General features: G+C 40.7%; 1 non-coding gene and 8 pseudogenes across 1 annotated transcript; 2 read left to right on the forward strand and 7 right to left on the reverse strand.

The window, feature by feature from the left end:
• The first annotated feature begins 281 nt into the window (after window positions 1–281).
• LOC141269212 (5S ribosomal RNA) lies at window positions 282–400 on the forward strand (annotated as a pseudogene).
• A 930-nt stretch (window positions 401–1,330) lies between these two features.
• Window positions 1,331–1,449, forward strand: LOC141267255 (5S ribosomal RNA). The gene has a single exon (XR_012321264.1). It is a non-coding gene; the product is annotated as a 5S ribosomal RNA (ribosomal RNA).
• A 2,655-nt stretch (window positions 1,450–4,104) lies between these two features.
• On the reverse strand, window positions 4,105–4,224 carry LOC141269028 (5S ribosomal RNA; annotated as a pseudogene).
• A 7,593-nt stretch (window positions 4,225–11,817) lies between these two features.
• LOC141267725 (5S ribosomal RNA) lies at window positions 11,818–11,937 on the reverse strand (annotated as a pseudogene).
• A 620-nt stretch (window positions 11,938–12,557) lies between these two features.
• On the reverse strand, window positions 12,558–12,676 carry LOC141269652 (5S ribosomal RNA; annotated as a pseudogene).
• Window positions 12,677–13,608: 932 nt separating this feature from the next.
• On the reverse strand, window positions 13,609–13,728 carry LOC141268958 (5S ribosomal RNA; annotated as a pseudogene).
• A 621-nt stretch (window positions 13,729–14,349) lies between these two features.
• Window positions 14,350–14,458, reverse strand: LOC141269938 (5S ribosomal RNA; annotated as a pseudogene).
• Window positions 14,459–15,408: 950 nt separating this feature from the next.
• LOC141269191 (5S ribosomal RNA) lies at window positions 15,409–15,528 on the reverse strand (annotated as a pseudogene).
• A 6,917-nt stretch (window positions 15,529–22,445) lies between these two features.
• Window positions 22,446–22,555, reverse strand: LOC141270194 (5S ribosomal RNA; annotated as a pseudogene).
• Window positions 22,556–22,594: the final 39 nt, after the last annotated feature.

Below are 22,594 nucleotides of genomic sequence, written 5' to 3' on the forward strand. Positions count from 1 at the left end.
GCGCTCTACTCACCCTACCCGGGTCTACCGGTGAGTCTCGCCTCTGCTCCCGGCCTGTGGCATTGGCCGTGAAGCTGACGTTCCGTCGACAGCGCTGCAGCCGATCAGTGAGCTCAGCGGCTCTGAGTGGGGCGTTTTGTCTACAAGACCTTTTAAGGAAGCCAGCAAAAAAATTGAAGAGAAGGGAAAGCACAAAAGGACCTGGTCTTGCTGAGCACTGGAAAGGGCAGCCGGCAGCCAGACGTCAAAGTAGAAAAGCAGCAAGTGAGAGGCTTGTCTCTGTCTACGGCCACACCACCCTGAACACGCCCGATCTTGTCTGAACTTGGAAGCTAAGCAGGGTCAGGACTGGTTAGTACTTGGATGCGAGACCTCCTGGGAACTCCGGGTGCTATAGACCATTTTGATGACGTTTTGCCCTACTGCCCAGCTCTCCTAGCATGGAATGGCGCCTTGCCGGACACTGACCTTAAGTAACTTAGATGATGGAAGCCCCAAGGCCTCTGAGCCAGTTGGCAGCTAAGTAAGCTACCACGCAGGCCTGACACCGAGCTCCTTGCCACGGCTAGGAGTGCTTATTGACTCCGCAGCTCGCCGTGTGGAAATGATGGCGTTAAAAGCACCCGGGGCCGTGAAGGGGCCAGGCTTTCAGCAGGTGCCCAGGGAAGGTTTTGGATGCCGGCCGCCTAGCGAGGGCCAGCAGAAGTAACATGTTTCTCTGCAAAGAAGCTTGTGTAACCAAGCCAGACGGCTGACAAAGAGCTAACCTCAGTGCAAGGAAGGCAAGGAAGGTGCGGAAGGAATTGAGGAGGGGGGGGTGATTCCTGCTAGGGCTCTGAAATCATAAAACAGGCAGGAGAGTCTGACGCATGGTGACGTAGAGGTTGTAGGGGCAGATAGAGGGTGTTGTCACGTGCGAGCACGTGTGCATGCTGGCTTGTGTGTGAGAGTGCGCTTCCTAGGTGTGGCGCGCTGCAGACAGTCAAAGGGATTGTTCCCTTTCATTAAAAGTTAATCCCCGGCTGCAGGCTTTTAGAAAGCAACTAACCGCGCTCTACTCACCCTACCCGGGTCTACCGGTGAGTCTCGCCTCTGCTCCCGGCCTGTAGCATTGGCCGTGAAGCTGACGTTCCGTCGACAGCGCTGCAGCCGATCAGTGAGCTCAGCGGCTCTGAGTGGGGCATTCTGTCTACAAGAACTTTTAAGGAAGCCAGCAAAAAAACTGAAGAGAAGGGAAAGCACAAAAGGACCTGGTCTTGCTGAGCACTGGAAAGGGCAGCCGGCCGCCAGACGTCAAAGTAGAAAAGCAGCAAGTGAGAGGCTTGTCTCTGCCTATGGCCACACCACCCTGAACATGCCCCATCTCATCTGATCTCAGAAGCTAAGCAGGGTTGGGCCTGGTTAGTACTTGGATGGGAGACCAACTGGGAATGCCAGGTGCTGTAGGCTTTTGCTTTATCCTTCCTTCCACCAGCGGGGTGCACTCTCTTCTATGCCTATTTTCCATTCCCTTTCACAAGTGCACACATTCATTCTCTTTTCTTTTTTTCATTTGCTTTCTCTCTTGCGCTATTTCATCTCTGCAAAATACCAGCATCCTTCTGATCACCGTGGGCCTCTAGCATTGTTGCTTCTTTACTTTTAATACTAGGCTCCTTTTCACCAGGACCAGCGTCTCCCGCGTGGCTGGAGGCAACCACCGGTAACCCCAAGCAGAAGACCTTTGCAGGCAACACGACCCTCCCCCCTGAAGAGCTGCTCAAAGTCACTGGCAACCATCTCACCCTCTTCCTTCATTCACCCCTGGACGTCTCGCTCCGCCCCCAAGGTACGGGTCCAGCTTGCTCTTTCTGTCACATTACCGCGATGAAGGGTTTAGCCTGCAGGAGACCCTGCGCCGAGACATTTTTGAAGACACCTGATGCGGCGGGTGAGTCACTGCTAAACAAACCACACCTGTAGGGATGGCACAGCCTTTGCATGGACCCTTCGGAGTCCGCCCCGTCACGGCCAGATTGCTCGCCATCAAGCGATCCTGAGAAAGGCTGGCCGGGCGATGGATCGAGCAGCGTCTACTGGCCATACCACCTTGGATACGCCCGATCTCATCTGATAATATCACAGCGTACCATAGCAATCAGTAATATCCATCTAATTATTATCAAAATATTAAAATAAATTATGTTTGGAATAATAAACAATAATAGATAATAATTCATTATCAATCAAGTTCTCCATATGATAGAACATTTTTATGTCATAGGTGTAATTACCTTTTCCAACCCATAGGTGTCAGTGTATTTTGAAAAAACAAGTTTTTATATCTTTATTAAACCAATAATATCAAAGAATGTATACTCCTGAACCAAAATGAATAAATATAAGAATGTATGAATGAATGAATGAATGAATAAATGAATGAATGAATTGTTGTGTTTACTCAAAAAATGTAAACATTTTTTTCCTTAGCAATATATATTTAATGAAGCAATACTCTTGTATTAGACATTACTTTATTAAATATTAATGTGTTTTCTCAATTGAGATATTGAACTGAAATAAAATCAAATGAGAATTAAAAAATGAAAAAATAGAAAAATAAGAAGTATAAAGTAAGAATAAAATTTTAAAAATGAAAAATAAAATTAAGAGTAAAAATAAGAATAAAAATAAAAATAAGGCCTTTAAATTTTAATGACAAATGCACAGTAATTATATTCTCCATAAAAAATACCCTTATATCTCCATTATCTGGATGATTTCATATTTGTCATAACCTTGTACCACCAAAAAATATTAAATTATGCAACTTTGCATGTAATACCCTTCTTAATTATACCATAGTACCTTATTATTATTTCTTCTATATTAAAATGTGTGGAAAATAAGTTTTGATCAAAAGTGATTATGTAATCAGGATCAAAAACACATTTTCCCCCTTAATACCAAAAATATTATTTTATAAAATTTATGTATATATCAGAACCAAATTAAAAATAATTATTCTTCTAGAAATATATACATATATTTATTTCTATATTTCTTTAATAATTATTATTTCTTGATTTAACTAATAGTGGATAAGGGCAACCACACATCAAAATGGTTTACAAAGCAAATTTATATTTAGAATAATTTTCCACATGATAATATTCTTGAATAACTATAATATTATTTTTAATGGTTACCTAAATAGGTACACACTTCTCTTTAGTCAAATCTATGCTACTCATCGATATGAAATTTATGCACAATATTTCTAGAAGAATAATTATTTTTAATTTGGTTCTGATATATACATAAATTTTATAAAATAATATTTTTGGTATTAAGGGGGAAAATGTGTTTTTGATCCTGATTACATTATCACTTTTGATCAATACTTATTTTCCACATATTTTTTTCCTACTCACCGGTAGACCCGGGTAGGGTGAGTAGAGCGCGGTTAGTTGCTTTCTAATAGCCTGCAGCCAGGGATTAACTTTTAATGAAAGGGAACAATCCCTTTGACTGTCTGCAGCGCGCCACACCTAGGAAGCGCACTCTCACACACAAGCCAGCATGCACACGTGCTCGCACGTGACTACACCCCCTATCTGCCCCTACAACCTCTCCGTCACCATGCATCAGACTCTCCTGCCTGTTTTATGATTTCAGGGCCCTAGCAGGAATCACCCCACCCCTCCCCAATTCCTTTCGCACCTTCCTTGCCTTCCTTGCACTGAGGTTAGCTCTTTGTCAGCCGTCTGGCTTGGTTACACAAGCTTCTTTGCAGAGAAACATGTTACTTCTGCTGGACCTCGCTAGGCGGCCGGCATCCAAAACCTTCCCTGGGCACCTGCTGAAAGCCTGGCCCCTTCACGGCCCCGGGTGCTTTTAACACCATCATTTCCACACGGCGAGCTGCGGAGTCAATAAGCACTCCTAGCCGTGGCAAGGAGCTCGGTGTCAGGCCTGCGTGAAGGCGGCGGGGTAGCGTACTTAGCTGCCAACTGGCTCAGAGGCCTTGGGGCTTCCATCATCTAAGTTACTTAAGGTCGGTGTCCGGCAACGCGCCGTTCCATGCTAGCCGAGCTGGGCAGTAGGGCAAAACGTCATCAAAATGGTCTACAGCACCCGGTGTTCCCAGGAGGTCTCCCATCCAAGTACTGTCTGAGCCCAGCCCTGCTTTGCTTCCGAGATCAGTTGAGATCGGGCGTATCCAAGGTGGTATGGCGAGTAGGCGCTGCTCGATCCATCGCCCGGCCAGCCTTTCTCAGGATCGCTTGGTGGCGAGCAATCTGGCCGTGACGGGGCGTGCTCCGAAGGGTCCATGCAAAGGCTGTGCCATCCCTACAGGTGTGGTTTGTTTAGCAGTGATTCACCCGCCGCATCAGGTGTCTTCAAAAATGTCTCGGCGCAGGGTCTCCTGCAGGCTAAACCCTTCATCGCGGTAATGTGACAGAAAGAGCAAGCTGGACCCGTAACTTGGGGGCGGAGCGAGACGTCCAGGGGTGAATGAAGGAAGAGGGTGAGATGGTTACCAGTGACTTTGAGCTGCTCTTCAGGGGGGAGGGTCGTGTTGCCTGCAAAGTTCTTCTGCTTGGGGTTACCGGTGGTTGCCTCCAGCCACCCGGGAGATGCTGGTCCTGGTGAAAAGGAGCCTAGTCTTAAAAGTAAATAAGCAACAATGCTGGAGGCCCACGGTTATCAGAAGGACGCTGGTATTTTGCAGAGATGAAATAGCGCAAGAGAGAAAGCAAATGAAAAAAAGAAAAGAGAATGAATGTGTGCACTTGTGAAAGGGAATGGAAAAAAGGCATAGAAGAGAGTGCCCCCTGCTGGTGGAAGGAAGGAAAAAGCAAAAGCCTACAGCACCTGGCATTCCCAGGCGGTCTCTGTTAAATGGTTAATTATGGAAATTCATTTGGAATGTTAATCGATAATCATTTTTCTGAGTTCTATGCCTCAGCCATCGTGTCTAGTTGACATGCGCTATTTGTGTGTGTATTTTTGGTTCACCACCATATGTAGAACAGGTGTCCATACGACTGGCTATAAAAGCCCATGGTACAGAAAGGGGGGGCTCTCTTGCTCTGCCCACCCCACAAGACACAGAATCTTCATGCTGAGAAGCAGATGACATGTAGGCCTGGACACATGCTGGACAAAGACATGATTTATCAGCCAGGATCCAAGGAAAGATGGGTGAATCTCAACAATTAAGCTAATTATGGACAAATGGACAATTACTTTATAACTAATTATTGTATGTACCTGCTGCAATCTGATTCTTTTTAATGGACAATCCAAGAATAAATAGATACATTTTTTATAAGAGTATTGTGATATTGATACTTTGAGAAGTCCTCAGTAGAAAAAAATAATACAGGAAGAGTATTATTTTACAATGGTGAGCCAGCCAGTCCTGTTTTTTTGTTTTTTTAAATTAAGTAAGTGAATTTCTTCCGTGAACAAGGGGGGAGTCCTGACGAGCTGAACAGCTGTTGTTCACGTGTCAGTAAATTCACTAGTTTGTCACGAGAAGCAGAAAGGACCTACAGACTGAGGAAAGACAGGAAGCAGAGGTACTAACAAGGAACAGAATCACACAGGAAAAGAATCAGACGAACTGAAGACAGGACGTGCTGATAAAGAGAAGCCAAGGAATCTTAAGGTAAGCAAAATATGGATATAATTTCTTCTTTTGCTAAACAAAGTAATATTAATTTCAAAGTTAATGTAGAAGATGACATAGAAGTTTTGTGGCTCAGTTTATACAAAGAATGTGAATTGCAGAATTTACAGATAACTTCTAAATTGGTAAATAGAGACAAACAGAAATTGAGAAATATTCTACATTTGGTAGATTTTTTTCATAGTCTTGTGTTAGAGATTTCTAAGCAGGAAAATAGTGTAGAAGTGTCAGACGGTGATACTGATTCTGACTGTAATGTGGAAAATGAACAAAAAGTAAGACACGTGTCTGTAACTGAAGGTGACCTTGGGTCTGACCAAGAGACGGACATACAGAAACCTGACATGGGAGGAGACATGACTGACATACGAGAAACCGATATACTAGGTGATGTGGGAGGAGACGTGAGTGACGTAGGAGGAACGGACGTACAAGAGCCACTAAAAATATCAGAGAATTCTGGAATTACCCAGGCTCAACTCCAAATTAAAATGAGGAAAAATTTGCTGAAATTATACAAAATCATGCCAAAATATGATGTCAAAATCCATGCCTGTAGAAATTCAGAGACATTTGAGAGCTTCTCTGATACGTTTGATTTATCCAATGAGGAGAGGAATCAATTATTTAAAATATGGATTCCTGTGACATTGTCCAGACGTTTACATTTAATGCCCTGTGAAAATGACTCTCCTAATGGATGGGAAAATGATTCGGACAGATTAAGATATTTGATTTATTGTGTCACAAAGGATTTTCCCAACATAGAAGATCTGCAGAAACTAAGCATTGGTAGGAAGGAATGTACATATACATTCATGTCCATATTTGAACGGTTGTACAAAAATTCAAATTTCTAAATTCAGTTTCCCAAGTTATGGCATCACAAAAAAATTCATTATTTGAATGTGTGAAGATGCTGGATTTTGTTAGAAAACATGAGAATCGTGAAAAGAAAATAAATCAAGCTAAATTTATAAAACCAGGAAAGGTAAAATCTTACCAAAAGCCAATATCAAACTCTCCTAGACTGAGTCATCCCCATAGTGAACTCTATCAAATACGCAGAAGATTTCATATATGTTATAAGCCATATCAGCCAGTGCAAAGATCCATCTCTCCACAGAATGAGTTAATTCTCAGTCAGAACTGTGATTCTCTAAAAAGGAAAATGGCTGAAACTGATGGACAGAGACAGGTGAGACGACCAACTCACAGTGACGTCATGGAATGTGGACAGAAGAACAAGCAGTTCTCTGAGGTTTTGAAGGATAGAAAAATGTCTTTCCTAAATAGGGCGTTCCTGGAGATATTTGAGAGAGACAGAAGATTTGGTTTAGGGAGTGGCTAAGGAAAAACTGTAATTATAATGTTGTATCAAAATGTAATACAATGTCTCAATATTTATTTATAATCTTATACAGTAAAATTGTAGTTACATAGTTTTTAATAGTTCATATATATATATATATATATATATATATATATACACTTGTCTAAGTAGAGATTGCGTATAATTGTATTTATATATACGTTTATAAAATATATATATATATATTAATTAATAAATTAGAACTTCATATATATAAATTTAAGTAGCAATATTTTGAATTACATTAGAACCAACCAATATATGTATAAGATATTTAAATAATTCTGTTTCTGTATGAATTTGATATTTTATTTTCTTATATTTCCTTAGAGTTTTCATTCCAAAGCAGGATTTGATCAAAGAACTCTAAAATGGATTTATTTCTTTATTCACACAGGAAGTGAAAAAATTGCATGATTTTATGTGTATAACATTTTAAAATAATAACAATATATCTAGTTGAACTATAATATATATGTAATACTTATTAATTCTTTTGTGTTGCTAATATTTTCTGTGCATGAAGTGTTCGTGCAAATTAAAGTAGCTTTACAGCATGACGTGTGACAGCTGCGGCCTTTGAACTTTGAGCTAATAGTATAGGATCCCATTCATTCTATTTTCAACTGATGTAACTTAAGACCGGGCAGCCAGTGAAAAAAGAATCTAAGACAAGAGTTTTTTCAAGTGTCTGAAATTCCAGTGACTTACTCTCATATTATATAATATGTACTTGGGGAATATTCAAAGAAATATAAAGATATTCAAATGATATGGCAATGCGCATTAATAAATTGGGATACAACAATTTTGGATTAAATATATATATATATATATATCTAAAACTTCATATGTGGAATGTTTGAGTTGAACAGATCTGTGAATGTCAGAGTGAAGGTGACAGATGAGTAAATCAGCAGCTGCTAAGTGTGATTGATGTGACAGAGGCCTCGTATGTTTGTATGTTTGAAAAAAAAAAATGTTTCTTTATGTGAAGGTACAAAAATATATTTAATTCTGAGGAAATTATAATACATAATTAGGTATTATCTACATATATATATTTCTATATTTCTTTAATAATTATTATTTCTTGATTTAACTAATAGTGGATAAGGGCAACCACACATCAAAATGGTTTACAAAGCAAATTTATATTTAGAATAATTTTCCACATGATAATATTCTTGAATAACTATAATATTATTATTAATGGTTACCTAAATAGGTACACACCTCTCTTTAGTCAAATCTATGCTACTCATCGATATGAAATTTATGCACAATATTTCTAGAAGAATAATTATTTTTAATTTGGTTCTGATATATACATAAATTTTATAAAATAATATTTTTTGGTATTAAGGGGGAAAATGTGTTTTTGATCCTGATTGCATAATCACTTTTGATCAATACTTATTTTCCACACATTTTAATAAAGAAGAAATAATAATAAGGTACTATGGTATAATTAAGAAGGGTATTACATGCAAAGTTGCATAATTTAATATTTTTTGGTGGTACAAGGTTATGACAAATATGAAATCATCCAGATAATGGAGATATAAGGGTATTTTTTATGGAGAATATAATTACTCTGCATTTGTCATTAAAATTTAAAGGCCTTATTTTTATTTTTATTCTTATTTTTACTCTTAATTTTATTTTTCATTTTTAAAATTTTATTCTTACTTTATACTTCTTATTTTTCTATTTTTTCATTTTTTAATTCTCATTTGATTTTATTTCAGTTCAATATCTCAATTGAGAAAACACATTAATATTTAATAAAGTAATGTCTAATACAAGAGTATTGCTTCATTAAATATATATTGCTAAGGAAAAAAATGTTTACATTTTCTGAGTAAACACAACAATTCATTCATTCATTTATTCATTCATTCATTCATTCATACATTCATATATTTATTCATTTTGGTTCAGGAGTATACATTCTTTGATATTATTGGTTTAATAAAGATATAAAAACTTGTTTTTTCAAAATACACTGACACCTATGGGTTGGAAAAGGTAATTACACCTATGACATAAAAATGTTCTATCATATGGAGAACTTGATTGATAATGAATTATTATCTATTATTGTTTATTATTCCAAACATAATTTATTTTAATATTTTGATAATAATTAGATGGATATTACTGATTGCTATGGTACGCTGTGATATTATAGGTTAGGAAAAACTGCCAGATTTGGTATCAGATTAGGGAATGAAGACTTCAATCAAGACATCGCAATTATGAATTCTATCTTAATAAAGACTTTTAATTTTTATAAATCAAAGAGATTCTCAAAAGTTACAAGAAGAAGCAACTGATATCCGGACGTCTCAGAAGGTAACAGGTGTGAATGCTGAGTGTTATAATAGACTGTGTCCATTACATAAAATACAATTCACACCACTGATCACCAGGACGGCAGAGGACGATGATCCTATATGTACTGTGTTGTGTTCAAGTTTCATCACGTTCCAGTGGTTTCTTATCACCTGCAACGCTTCAATGAAAGCTGGTGAACAGGTAATACCTGGCATATGTGTCCTGTATATAAAGGACTGCGTACTGGTTATGGTGCTATATAAAGCAGGAAAGTGTCAAGTTAACCCTTGCTTTACTGACCAAAGACGTCACATCTGTTCCAAAAGTGACACGAGACCAGTGCGGACACACGGAAGATTCCAAAGACGATCCAACGTAAGTCCAGGTGACACTGCACAGATATTAAAGCTACATTTCATCCATGGACTTTGTTTTCTTATCAACTGACACACATGATCTTTCTAATAAAGAGTACAGTTTATGGACTGAACAATAATGAGCACAATTATGGACTGTACAATATCTACATGCTGTAATTTATTTCAAAGGAGTTTTCATCTAAAGACTGTGTTATAAAAGAACCAAGAAGAAGACGAGACGACGACCCGATGACATCAGATGATGACGATTGAACCCGCGATTGCTTCAATTTAGATATAGGGAAGTATAATTATACATATTAAATGAATATTAGTCACGGCTAACCATAACATGAATTCACATCATTATATAACAATAATCCGATATTGATACTATTATTACTATTATTATTATTATGGAAATTTAATGATATTGCCAAGGAAGAAGGAAAGAAAAAATGATTGATGAATGTATCTTCTTTTGAGATTTTTCAGTTAAAGTCCTTTTATTCTCAAAAAGGGGGAAATGTTAAATGGTTAATTATGGAAATTCATTTGGAATGTTAATCGATAATCATTTTTCTGAGTTCTATGCCTCAGCCATCGTGTCTAGTTGACATACGCTATTTGTGTGTGTATTTTTGGTTCACTACCATATGTAGAACAGGTGTCCATACGACTGGCTATAAAAGCCCATGGTACAGAAAGGGGGGGCTCTCTTGCTCTGCCCACCCCAAAAGACACAGAATCTTCATGCTGAGAAGCAGATGACATGTAGGCCTGGACACATGCTGGACAAAGACATGATTTACCAGCCAGGATCCAAGGAAAGATGGGTGAATCTCAACAATTAAACAATTAAGCTAATTATGGACAAATGGACAATTACTTTATAACTAATTATTGTATGTACCTGCTGCAATCTGATTCTTTTTAAAGGACAATCCAAGAATAAATAGATACATTTTTTTATAAGAATATCGTGATATTGATACTTTGAGAAGTCCTCAGTAGAAAAAAATAACACAGGAAGAGTATTATTTTACAGTCTCCCATCCAAGTACTAAACAGGCCCGACCCTGCTTAGCTTCCGAGATCAGATGAGATCGGGCGTGTTCAGAGTGGTGTGGCCGTAGGCAGAGACATGCCTCTCACTTGCTGCTTTTCTACTTTGACGTCTGGCTGCCGGCTGCCCTTTCCAGTGCTCAGCAAGACCAGATCCTTTTTTGCTTTCCCTTCTCTTCAATTTTTTTGCTGGCTTCCTTAAAAGGTCTTGTAGACACAACGCCTTACTCAGAGCCGCTGAGCTCACTGATCGGCTGCAGCGCTGTAGACGGAACGTCAGCTTCACGGCCAATGCCACAGGCCGGGAGCAGAGGCGAGACTCACCGGTAGACCCGGGTAGGGTGAGTAGAGCGCGGTTAGTTGCTTTCTAATAGCCTGCAGCCGGGGATTAACTTTTAATGAAAGGGAACAATCCCTTTGACTGTCTGCAGCGCGCCACACCTAGGAAGCGCACTCTCACACACAAGCCAGCATGCACACGTGCTCGCACGTGACAACACCCCCTATCTGCCCCTACAACCTCTCCGTCACCATGCGTCAGACTCTCCTGCCTGTTTTATGATTTCAGGGCCCTAGCAGGAATCACCCCCCCCTCCCCAATTCCTTCCGCACCTTCCTTGCACTGAGGTTAGCTCTTTGTCAGCCGTCTGGCTTGGTTACACAAGCTTCTTTGCAGAGAAACATGTTACTTCTGCTGGCCCTCGCTAGGCGGCCGGCATCCAAAACCTTCCCTGGGCACCTGCTGAAAGCCTGGCCCCTTCACGGCCCCGGGTGCTTTTAACACCATCATTTCCACACGGCGAGCTGCGGAGTCAATAAGCACTCCTAGCCGTGGCAAGGAGCTCGGTGTCAGGCCTGCGTGAAGGCGGCGGGGTAGCGTACTTAGCTGCCAACTGGCTCAGAGGCCTTGGGGCTTCCATCATCTAAGTTACTTAAGGTCGGTGTCCGGCAAGGCGCCGTTCCATGCTAGCCGAGCTGGGCAGTAGGTAAAAACGTTATCAAAATGTCTACAGCACCCGGTGTTCCCAGGAGGTCTCCCATCCAAGTACTGTCCGAGTCCAGCCCTGCTTTGCTTCCGAGATCAGATGAGATCGGGCGTATCCAAGGTGGTATGGCCAGTAAAAGTTGCTCGATCCATCGCCCGGCCAGCCTTTCTCAGGATCGCTTGGTGGCGAGCAATCTGGCCGTGACGATGCGGGCTCCGAAGGGTCCATGCAAAGTCTGTGCCGTCCCTACAGGTGTGGTTTGTTTAGCAGTGATTCACCCGCCGCATCAGGTGTCTTCAAAAATGTCTCGGCCCAGGATCTCCTGCAGGCTAAACCCTTCATCGCGGTAATGTGACAGAAAGAGCAAGCTGGACCCGTAACTTGGGGGCGGAGCGAGACGTCCAGGGGTGAATGAAGGAAGAGGGTGAGATGGTTGCCAGTGACTTTGAGCTGCTCTTCAGGGGGGAGGGTCGTGTTGTCTGCAAATGTCTTCTGCTTGGGGTTACCAGTGGTTGCCTCCAGCCACGCGGGAGATGCTGGTCCTGGTGAAAAGAAGCCTAGTATTAAAAGTAAAGAAGCAACAATGCTGGAGGCCCACGGTGATCAGAAGGATGCTGGTATTTTGCAGAGATGAAATAGCGCAAGAGAGAAAGCAAATGAAAAAAAGAAAAGAGAATGAATGTGTGCACTTGTGAAAGGGAATGGAAAAAAGGCATAGAAGAGAGTGCCCCTGCTGGTGGAAGGAAAGAAAAAGCAAAAGCCTACAGCACCTGGTATTCCCAGGCAGTCTCCCATCCAAGTAGTAACCAGTCCCAACCCTGCTCAGCTTCCAAGATCATACAAGATCAGGCGTGTTCAGGGTGGTTTGGCCATAGGCACAGCCATCCCTCTCACTTGCTGCTTTTCTACTTTGAAGGCTGGCTGCCGGTTGCCCTTTCCAGTGCTCAGCAAGACCGGGTCCTTTTGTGCTTTCCCTTCTCTTCAATTTTTTTGCTGGCTTCCTTAAAAGGTCTTGTAGACAGAAGGCCCCACTCAGAGCCGCTGAGCTCACTGATCGGCTGCAGCGCTGTCGACGGAACGTCAGCTTCGCGGCCAATGCCACAGGCCGGGAGGAGAGGCGAGACTCACCGGTAGACCCGGGTAGGGTGAGTAGAGCGCGATTAGTTGCTTTCTAATAGCCTGCAGCCGGGGATTAACTTTTAATGAAAGGGAACAATCCCTTTGACTGTCTGCAGCGCGCCACACCTAGGAAGCGCACTCTCACACACAAGCCAGCATGCACACGTGCTCGCACGTGACAACACCCCCTATCTGCCCCTACAACCTCTCCGTCACCATGAGTCAGACTCTCCTGCCTGTTGTATGATTTCAGGGCCCTAGCAGGAATCACCCCCCCCTCCCCAATTCCTTCCTTGCCTTCCTTGTACTGAGGTTAGCTCTTTGTCAGCCGTCTGGCTTGGTTACACAAGCTTCTTTGCAGAGAAACATGTTACTTCTGCTGGCCCTCGCTAGGCGGCCGGCATCCAAAACCTTCCCTGGGCACGTGCTGTAAGCCTGGCCCCTTCATGGCCCCGGGTGCTTTTAATGCCATCGTTTCCACATGGCGAGCTGCGGAGTCAATAGGCACTCCTAGCCGTGGCAAGGAGCTCGGTGTCAGGCCTGTGTGAAGGCGGCGGGGTAGCGTACTTAGCTGCCAACTGGCTCAGAGGCCTTGGGGCTTCCATCATCTAAGTTACTTTAGGTCGGTGTCCGGCAAGGCGCTGTTCCATGCTAGCCGAGCTGGGCAGTAGGGCAAAATGTCATCAAAATGGTCTACAGCACCTGGTGTTCCCAGGAGGTCTCCCATCCAAGTACTGTCCGAGCCCAGCCCTGCTTTGTTTCCGAGACCAGACGAGATCGTGTGTATCCAAGGTGGTATGGCCAGAAAACACTGCTCGATCCATCGCCCGGCCTGACTTTCTCAGAATCGCTTGGTGGCGAGCAATCTGGCCGTGACGGGGCGGGCTCCGAAGGGTCCATGCAAAGGCTGTGCCGTCCCTACAGGTGTGGTTTGTTTAGCAGTGATTCACCCGCCACATCAGGTGTCTTCAAAAATGTCTCAGCGCAGGGTCTCCTGCAGGCTAAACCCTTCATCGCGGTAATGTGACAGAAAGAGCAAGCTGGATCCATAACTTGGGGGCGGAGCGAGACGTCCAGGGGTGAATGAAGGAAGAGGGTGAGATGGATGCCATTGACTTTGAGCTGCTCTTCACGGGACAGGGGCGTGTTGCCTGCAAAGATCTTCTGCTTGGGGTTACCGGTGGTTGCCTCCAGCCACGCGGGAGACGCTGGTCCTGGTGAAAAGGAGCCTAGTATTAAAAGTAAAGAAGCAACAATGCTGGAGGCCCACGGTGATCAGAAAGATGCTGGTATTTTGCAGAGATGAAATAGCGCAAGAGAGAAAGCAAATGAAAAAAAGAAAAGAGAATGAATGTGTGCACTTGTGAAAGGGAATGGAAAAAAGGCATAGAGGAGAGTGCCCCCTGCTGGTGGAAGGAAGGAAAAAGCAAAAGCCTACAGCACCTGTTATTCCCAGGCAGTCTCCCATCCAAGTACTAACCAGGCCTGACCCTGCTTAGCTTCCGAGATCAGATGTGTTCAGGGTGGTGTAGCCATAGGCAGACACAAGCCTCTCACTTGCTGCTTTTCTACTTTGAAGTCTGGCTGCCGGCTGCCCTTTCCAGTGCTCAGCAAGACCAGGTCCTTTTGTGCTTTCCCTTTTCTTCAATTTTTTTGCTGGCTTCCTTAAAAGGTCTTGTAGACACAACGCCCCACTCAGAGCCGCTGAGCTCACTGATCGGCTGCAGCGCTGTCGACGGAACGTCAGCTTCACGGCCAATGCCACAGGCCTGGAGCAGAGGCAAGACTCACCGGTAGACCCGGTTAGGGTGAGTAGAGCGCGGTTAGTTGCTTTCTAATAGCCTGGAGCCGGGGATTAACTTTTAATGAAAGGGAACAATCCCTTTGACTGTCTGCAGCGCGCCACACCAAGGAAGCGCACTCTCACACACAAGCCAGCATGCACACGTGCTCGCACGTGACAACATCCCCTATCTGCCCCTACAACCTCTACGCCACCATGCGTCAGACTCTCCTGCCTGTTTTATGATTTCAGGGCCCTAGCAGGAATCACCCCCCCTCCCCAATTCCTTCCGCACCTTCCTTACCTTCCTTGCCTTCCTTGCACTGAGGTTAGCTCTTTGTCAGCCGTCTGGCTTGGTTACACAAGCTTCTTTGCAGAGAAACATGTTACTTCTGCTGGCCCCCGCTAGGCGGCCGGCATCCAAAACCTTCCCTGGGCACCTGCTGAAAGCCTGGCCACTTCACGGCCCCGGGTGCTTTTAACGCCATCATTTCCACACGGCGAGCTGCGGAGTCAATAAGCACTCCCAGCCGTGGTAAGGAGCTCGGTGTCAGGCCTGCGTGAAGGGCGGCGGGGTAGCGTTCTTAGCTGCCAACTGGCTCAGAGGCCTTGGGGCTTCCATCAACTAAGTTACTTAAGGTCGGTGTCCGGCAATGCGCCGTTCCATGCTAGCCGAGCTGGGCAGTAGGGCAAAACATCATCAAAATGGTCTACAGCACCCGGTTTTCCCAGGAGGTCTCCCATTGATGTACTGTCTGAGCCCAGCCCTGCTTTGCTTCCGAGATCAGACGAGATCTGGCGTATCCAAGGTGGTATGGCCAGTAGACGCTGCTCGATCCATCGCCCGGCCAGCCTTTCTCAGGATCGCTTGATGGCGAGCAATCTGGCCGTGACGGGGCGGGCTCCGAAGGGTCCATGCAAAGGCTGTGCCGTCCCTACAGGTGTGGTTTGTTTAGCAGTGATTCACCCGCCGCATCAGGTGTCTTCAAAAATTGCTCGGCGCAGTTTCTCCTGCAGGCTAAACCCTTCATCGCGGTAATGTGACTGAAAGAGCAAGCTGGACCCGTAACTTGGGGGCGGAGCGATACGTCCAGGGGTGAATGAAAGAAGAGGGTGAGATGGTTGCCAGTGAGTTTGAGCTGATCTTCAGGGGGGAGGGTCGTGTTGCCTGCAAAGGTCTTCTGCTTGGGGTTACCGGTGGTTGCCTCCAGCCACCCGGGAGATGCTGGTCCTGGTGAAAAGGAGCCTAGTATTAAAAGTAAATAAGCAACAATGCTGGAGGCCCACGGTGATCAGAAGGATGCTGGTATTTTGCAGAGATGAAATAGCGCAAGAGAGAAAGCAAATGAAAAAAAGAAAAGAGAATGAATGTGTGCACTTGTGAAAGGGAATGGAAAAAAGGCATAGAAGAGAGTGCCCCCTGCTGGTGGAAGGAAGGAAAAAGCAAAATCCTACAGCACCTGGCATTCCCAGGCGGTCTCTGTTAAATGGTTAGTTATGGAAATTCATTTGGAATGTTAATCGATAATCATTTTTCTGAGTTCTATGCCTCAGCCATCGTGTCTAGTTGACATGCGCTATTTGTGTGTGTATTTTTGGTTCACTACCATATGTAGAACAGGTGTCCATACGACTGGCTATAAAAGCCCATGGTACAGAAAGGGGGGGCTCTTTTGCTCTGCCCACCCCACAAGACACAGAATCTTCATGCTGAGAAGCAGATGACATGTAGGCCTGGACACATGCTGGACAAAGACATGATTTACCAGCCAGGATCCAAGGAAAGATGGGTGAATCTCAACAATTAAGCTAATTATGGACAAATGGACAATTACTTTATAACTAATTATTGTATGTACCTGCTGCAATCTGATTCTTTTTAATGGACAATCCAAGAATAAATAGATACATTTTTTTAATAAGAATATCGTGATATTGATACTTTGAGAAGTCCTCAGTAGAAAAAAATAATATAGGAAGAGTATTATTTTACAATGGTGAGCCAGCCAGTCCTGTTTTTTTGCTTTTTAAATTAAGTAAGTGAATTTCTTCCGTGAACAAGGGGGGAGTCCTGACGAGCTGAACAGCTGTTGTTCACGTGACAGTAAATTCACTAGTTTTTCACGAGAAGCAGAAAGGACCTACAGACTGAGGAAAGACAGGAAGCAGAGGTACTAACAAGGAACAGAATCACACAGGAAAAGAATCAGACGAACTGAAGACAGGACGTGCTGATAAAGAGAAGCCAAGGAATCTTAAGGTAAGCAAAATATGGATATAATTTTTTCTTTTGCTAAGCAAAGTAATATTAATTTCAAAGTTAATGTAGGAGATGACATAGAAGTTTTGTGGCTCAGTTTATACAAAGAATGTGAATTGCAGAATTTACAGTTAACTTCTAAATTGGTAAATAGAGACAAACAGAAATTGAGAAATATTCTACATTTGGTAGATTTTTTTCATAGTCTTGTGTTAGAGATTTCTAAGCAGGAAAATAGTGTAGAAGTGTCAGACGGTGATACTGATTCTGACTGTAATGTGGAAAATGAACAAGAAGTAAGACACGTGTCTATAACTGAAGGTGACCTTGGGTCTGACCAAGAGACGGACATACAGAAACCTGACATGGGAGGAGACATGACTGACATACGAGAAACCGACATACTAGGTGATGTGGGAGGAGACGTGAGTGACGTAGGAGGAACGGACGTACAAGAGCCACTAAAAATATCAGAGAATTCTGGAATTACCCAGGCTCAACTCCAAATTAAAATGAGGAAAAATTTGCTGAAATTATACAAAATCATGCCAAAATATGATGTCAAAATCCATGCCTGTAGAAATTCAGAGACATTTGATAAATTCTCTGATAAGTTTGATTTATCCAATGAGGAGAGGAATCAATTATTTTAAATATGGATTCCTGTGACATTGTCCAGACGTTTACATTTAATGCCCTGTGAAAATGACTCTCCTAATGGATGGGAAAATGATTCGGACAGATTAAGATATTTGATTTATTGTGTCACAAAGGATTTTCCCAACATAGAAGATCTGCAGAAACTAAGGATTGGTAGGAAGGAATGTACATATACATTCATGTCCATATTTGAACGGTTGTACAAAGCTCTCATCAAAAATGGAAAAGTACAACATATGATAACAACCTTTGTACAAAAATTCAAATTCCTAAATTCAGTTTCCCAAGTTATGGCATCACAAAAAAATTAATTATTTGAATGTGCGCAGATGCTGGATTCTGTTAGAAAACATGAGAATCGTGAAAAGAAAATAAATCAAGCTAAATTTATAAAACCAGGAAAGGTAAAATCTTACCAAAAGCCAATATCAAACTCTCCTAGACTGAGTCATCCCCATAGTGAACTCTATCAAATACGCCGAAGATTTCATATATGTTATAAGCCATATCAGCCAGAGCAAAGATCCATCTCTCCACAGAATGAGTTAATTCTCAGTCAGAACTGTGATTCTCTAAAAAGGAAAATGGCTGAAACTGATGGACAGAGACAGGTGAGACGACCAACTCACAGTGACGTCATGGAATGTGGACAGAAGAACAGGCAGTTCTCTGAGGTTTTAAATAGGGCGTTCCTGGAGATATTTGAGAAAGACAGAAGATTTGGTTTAGGGAGTGGCTAAGGAAAAACTGTAATTATAATGTTGTATCAAAATGTAATACAATGTCTCAATATTTATTTATAATCTTATACAGTAAATTGTAGTTACATAGTTTCTAATAGTTCATATATATATATATATATATATATATATACACTTGTCTAAGTAGAGATTGCGTATAATTGTATTTATATATACGTTTATAAAATATATATATATATATATATATTAATTAATAAATTAGAACTTCATATATATAAATTTAAGTAGCAATATTTTGAATTACATTAGAACCAACCAATATATGTATAAGATATTTAAATAATTCTGTTTCTGTATGAATTTGATATTTATTTTTATTTTCTTATATTTCCTTAGAGTTTTCATTCCAAAGCAGGATTTGATCAGAGAACTCTAAAATGGATTTATTTCTTTATTCACACAGGAAGTGAAAAAATTGCATGATTTTATGTGTATAACATTTTAAAATAATAACAATATATCTAGTTGAACTATAATATATATGTGATACTTATTAATTCTTTTGTGTTGCTAATATTTTCTGTGCATGAAGTTTTCGTGCAAATTAAAGTAGCTTTACAGCATGACGTGTGACAGCTGCGGCCTTTGAACTTTAAGCTATTAGTATAGGATCCAATTCATTCTATTTTCAACTGATGTAACTTAAGACCGGGCAGCCAGTGAAAAAAGAATCTAAGACAAGAGTTTTTTCAAGTGTCTGAAATTCCAGTGACTTACTCTCATATTATATAATATGTACTTGGGGAATATTCAAAGAAATATAAAGATATTCAATTGATATGGCAATGCGCGTTAATAAATTGGGATACAACAATTTTGGGTTAAATATATATATATATATCTAAAACTTCATATGTGGAATGTTTGAGTTGAACAGATCTGTGAATGTCAGAGTGAAGGTGACAGATGAGTAAATCAGCAGCTGCTAAGTGTGATTGATGTGACAGAGGCCTCGTATGTTTGTATGTTTGAAAAAAAAAATGTTTCTTTATGTGAAGGTACAAAAATATATTTAATTCTGAGGAAATTATAATACATAATTAGGTATTACTGTATCTACATATATATATTTCTATATTTCTTTAATAATTATTATTTCTTGATTTAACTAATAGTGGATAAGGGCAACCACACATCAAAATGGTTTACAAAGCAAATTTATATTTAGAATAATTTTCCACATGATAATATTCTTGAATAACTATAATATTATTTTTAATGGTTACCTAAATAGGTACACACCTCTCTTTAGTCAAATCTATGCTACTCATCGATATGAAATTTATGCACAATATTTCTAGAAGAATAATTATTTTTAATTTGGTTCTGATATATACATAAATTTTATAAAATAATATTTTTGGTATTAAGGGGGAAAATGTGTTTTTGATCCTGATTACATAATCACTTTTGATCAATACTTATTTTCCACACATTTTAATAAAGAAGAAATAATAATAAGGTACTATGGTATAATTAAGAAGGGTATTACATGCAAAGTTGCATAATTTAATATTTTTTGGTGGTACAAGGTTATGACAAATATGAAATCATCCAGATAATGGAGATATAAGGGTATTTTTTATGGAGAATATAATTACTCTGCATTTGTCATTAAAATTTAAAGGCCTTATTTTTATTTTTATTCTTATTTTTACTCTTAATTTTATTTTTCATTTTTGAAATTTTATTCTTACTTTATACTTCTTATTTTTCTATTTTTTCATTTTTTAATTCTCATTTGATTTTATTTGAGTTCAATATCTCAATTGAGAAAACACATTAATATTTAATAAAGTAATGTCTAATACAAGAGTATTGCTTCATTAAATATATATTGCTAAGGAAAAAAATGTTTACATTTTCTGAGTAAACATAACAATTCATTCATTCATTTATTCATTCATTCATTCATTCATTCATTCCTACATTCATATATTTATTAATTTTGGTTCAGAAGTATACATTCTTTGATATTATTGGTTTAATAAAGATATAAAAACTTGTTTTTTCAAAATACACTGACACCTATGGGTTGGAAAAGGTAATTACACCTATGACATAAAAATGTTCTATCATATGGAGAACTTGATTGATAATGAATTATTATCTATTATTGTTTATTATTCCAAACATAATTTATTTTAATATTTTGATAATAATTAGATGGATATTACTGATTGCTATGGTACGCTGTGATATTATAGGTTAGGAAAAACTGCCAGATTTGGTATCAGATTAGGGAATGAAGACTTCAATCAAGACATCGCAATTATGAATTCTATCTTAATAAAGACTTTTAATTTTTATAAATCAAAGAGATTCTCAAAAGTTACAAGAAGAAGCAACTGATATCCGGACGTCTCAGAAGGTAACAGGTGTGAATGCTGAGTGTTATAATAGACTGTGTCCATTACATACAATACAATTCACACCACTGATCACCAGGACGGCAGAGGACGATGATCCTATATGTACTGTTTTGTGTTTAAGTTTCATCACGTTCCAGTGGTTTCTTATCACCTGCAATGCTTCAATGAAAGCTGGTGAACAGTTTATACCTGGCATATGTGTCCTGTATATAAAGGACTGAGTACTGGTTATGGTGCTATATAAAGCAGGAAAGTGTCAAGTTAACCCTTGCTTTACTGACCAAAGACGTCACATCTGTTCCAAAAGTGACACGAGACCAGTGCGGACACACGGAAGATTCCAAAGACGATCCAACGTAAGTCCAGGTGACACTGCACAGATATTAAAGCTACATTTCATCCATGGACTTTGTTTTCTTATCAACTGACACACATGATCTTTCTAATAAAGAGTACATTTTATGGACTGAACAATAATGAACACAATTATGGACTGTACAATATCTACATGCTGTAATTTATTTCAAAGGAGTTTTCATCTAAAGACTGTGTTATAAAAGAACCAAGAAGAAGACGAGACGACGACCCGATGACATCAGATGATGACGATTGAACCCGCGATTGCTTCAGTTTAGATATAGGGAAGTATAATTATACATATTAAATGAATATTAGTCACGGCTTACCATAACATGAATTCACATCATTATATAACAATAATCCGATATTGATACTATTATTACTATTATTATTATTATGGAAATTTAATGATATTGCCAAGGAAGAAGGAAAGAAAAAATGATTGATGAATGTATCTTCTTTTGAGATTTTTCAGTTAAAGTCCTTTTATTCTCAAAAAAGGGGGAAATGTTAAATGGTTAATTATGGAAATTCATTTGGAATGTTAATCGATAATCATTTTTCTGAGTTCTATGCCTCAACCATCGTGTCTAGTTGACATGCGCTATTTGTGTGTGTATTTTTGGTTCACTGCCATATGTAGAACAGGTGTCCATACGACTGGCTATAAAAGCCCATGGTACAGAAAGGGGGGGGCTCTCTTGCTCTGCCCACCCCACAAGACACAGAATCTTCATGCTGAGACGCAGATGACATGTAGGCCTGGACACATGCTGGACAAAAACATGATTTACCAGCCAGGATCCAAGGAAAGATGGGTGAATCTCAACAATTAAGCTAATTATAGACAAATGGACAATTACTTTATAACTAATTATTGTATGTACCTGCTGCAATCTGATTCTTTTTAATGGACAATCCCAGAATAAATAGATACATTTTTTATAATAATATCGTGATATTGATACTTTGAGAAGTCCTCAGTAGAAAAAAATAATACAGGAAGAGTATTATTTTACAGTCTCCCATCCAAGTACTAACCAGGCCCAGCCCTGCTTAGCTTCCAAGATCAGATGAGATCAGGCGTGTTCAAGGTGGTGTAGCCATAGGCAGAGACAAGCCTCTCACTTGCTGCTTTTCTACTTTGACGTCTGGCTGCCGGCTGCCCTTTCCAGTGCTCAGCAAGACCAGGTCCTTTTGTGCTTGTCCTTCTCTTCAATTTTTTTGCTGGCTTCCTTAAAAGGTCTTGTAGACACAACGCCCCACTCAGAACCGCAAGGCGCCGTTCCATGCTAGCCGAGCTGGGCAGTAGGGCAAAATGTCATCAAAATGGTCTACAGCACCCGGTCTTCCCAGAAGGTCTCCCATCCAAGTACTGTGCAAGCCCAACCCTGCTTTGCTTCCGAGATCGGGCATATCCAAGGTGGTATGGCCAGTAGTCGCTGCTCGATCCATCGCACGGCCAGCCTTTCTCAGGATC

This window comes from Phyllobates terribilis, unplaced genomic scaffold, assembly GCF_046119375.1.
Source record: "Phyllobates terribilis strain yellow unplaced genomic scaffold, ASM4611937v1 Scaffold_4__5_contigs__length_816908805, whole genome shotgun sequence".
In the NCBI taxonomy this organism is placed as follows: Eukaryota; Metazoa; Chordata; class Amphibia; order Anura; family Dendrobatidae; genus Phyllobates; species Phyllobates terribilis.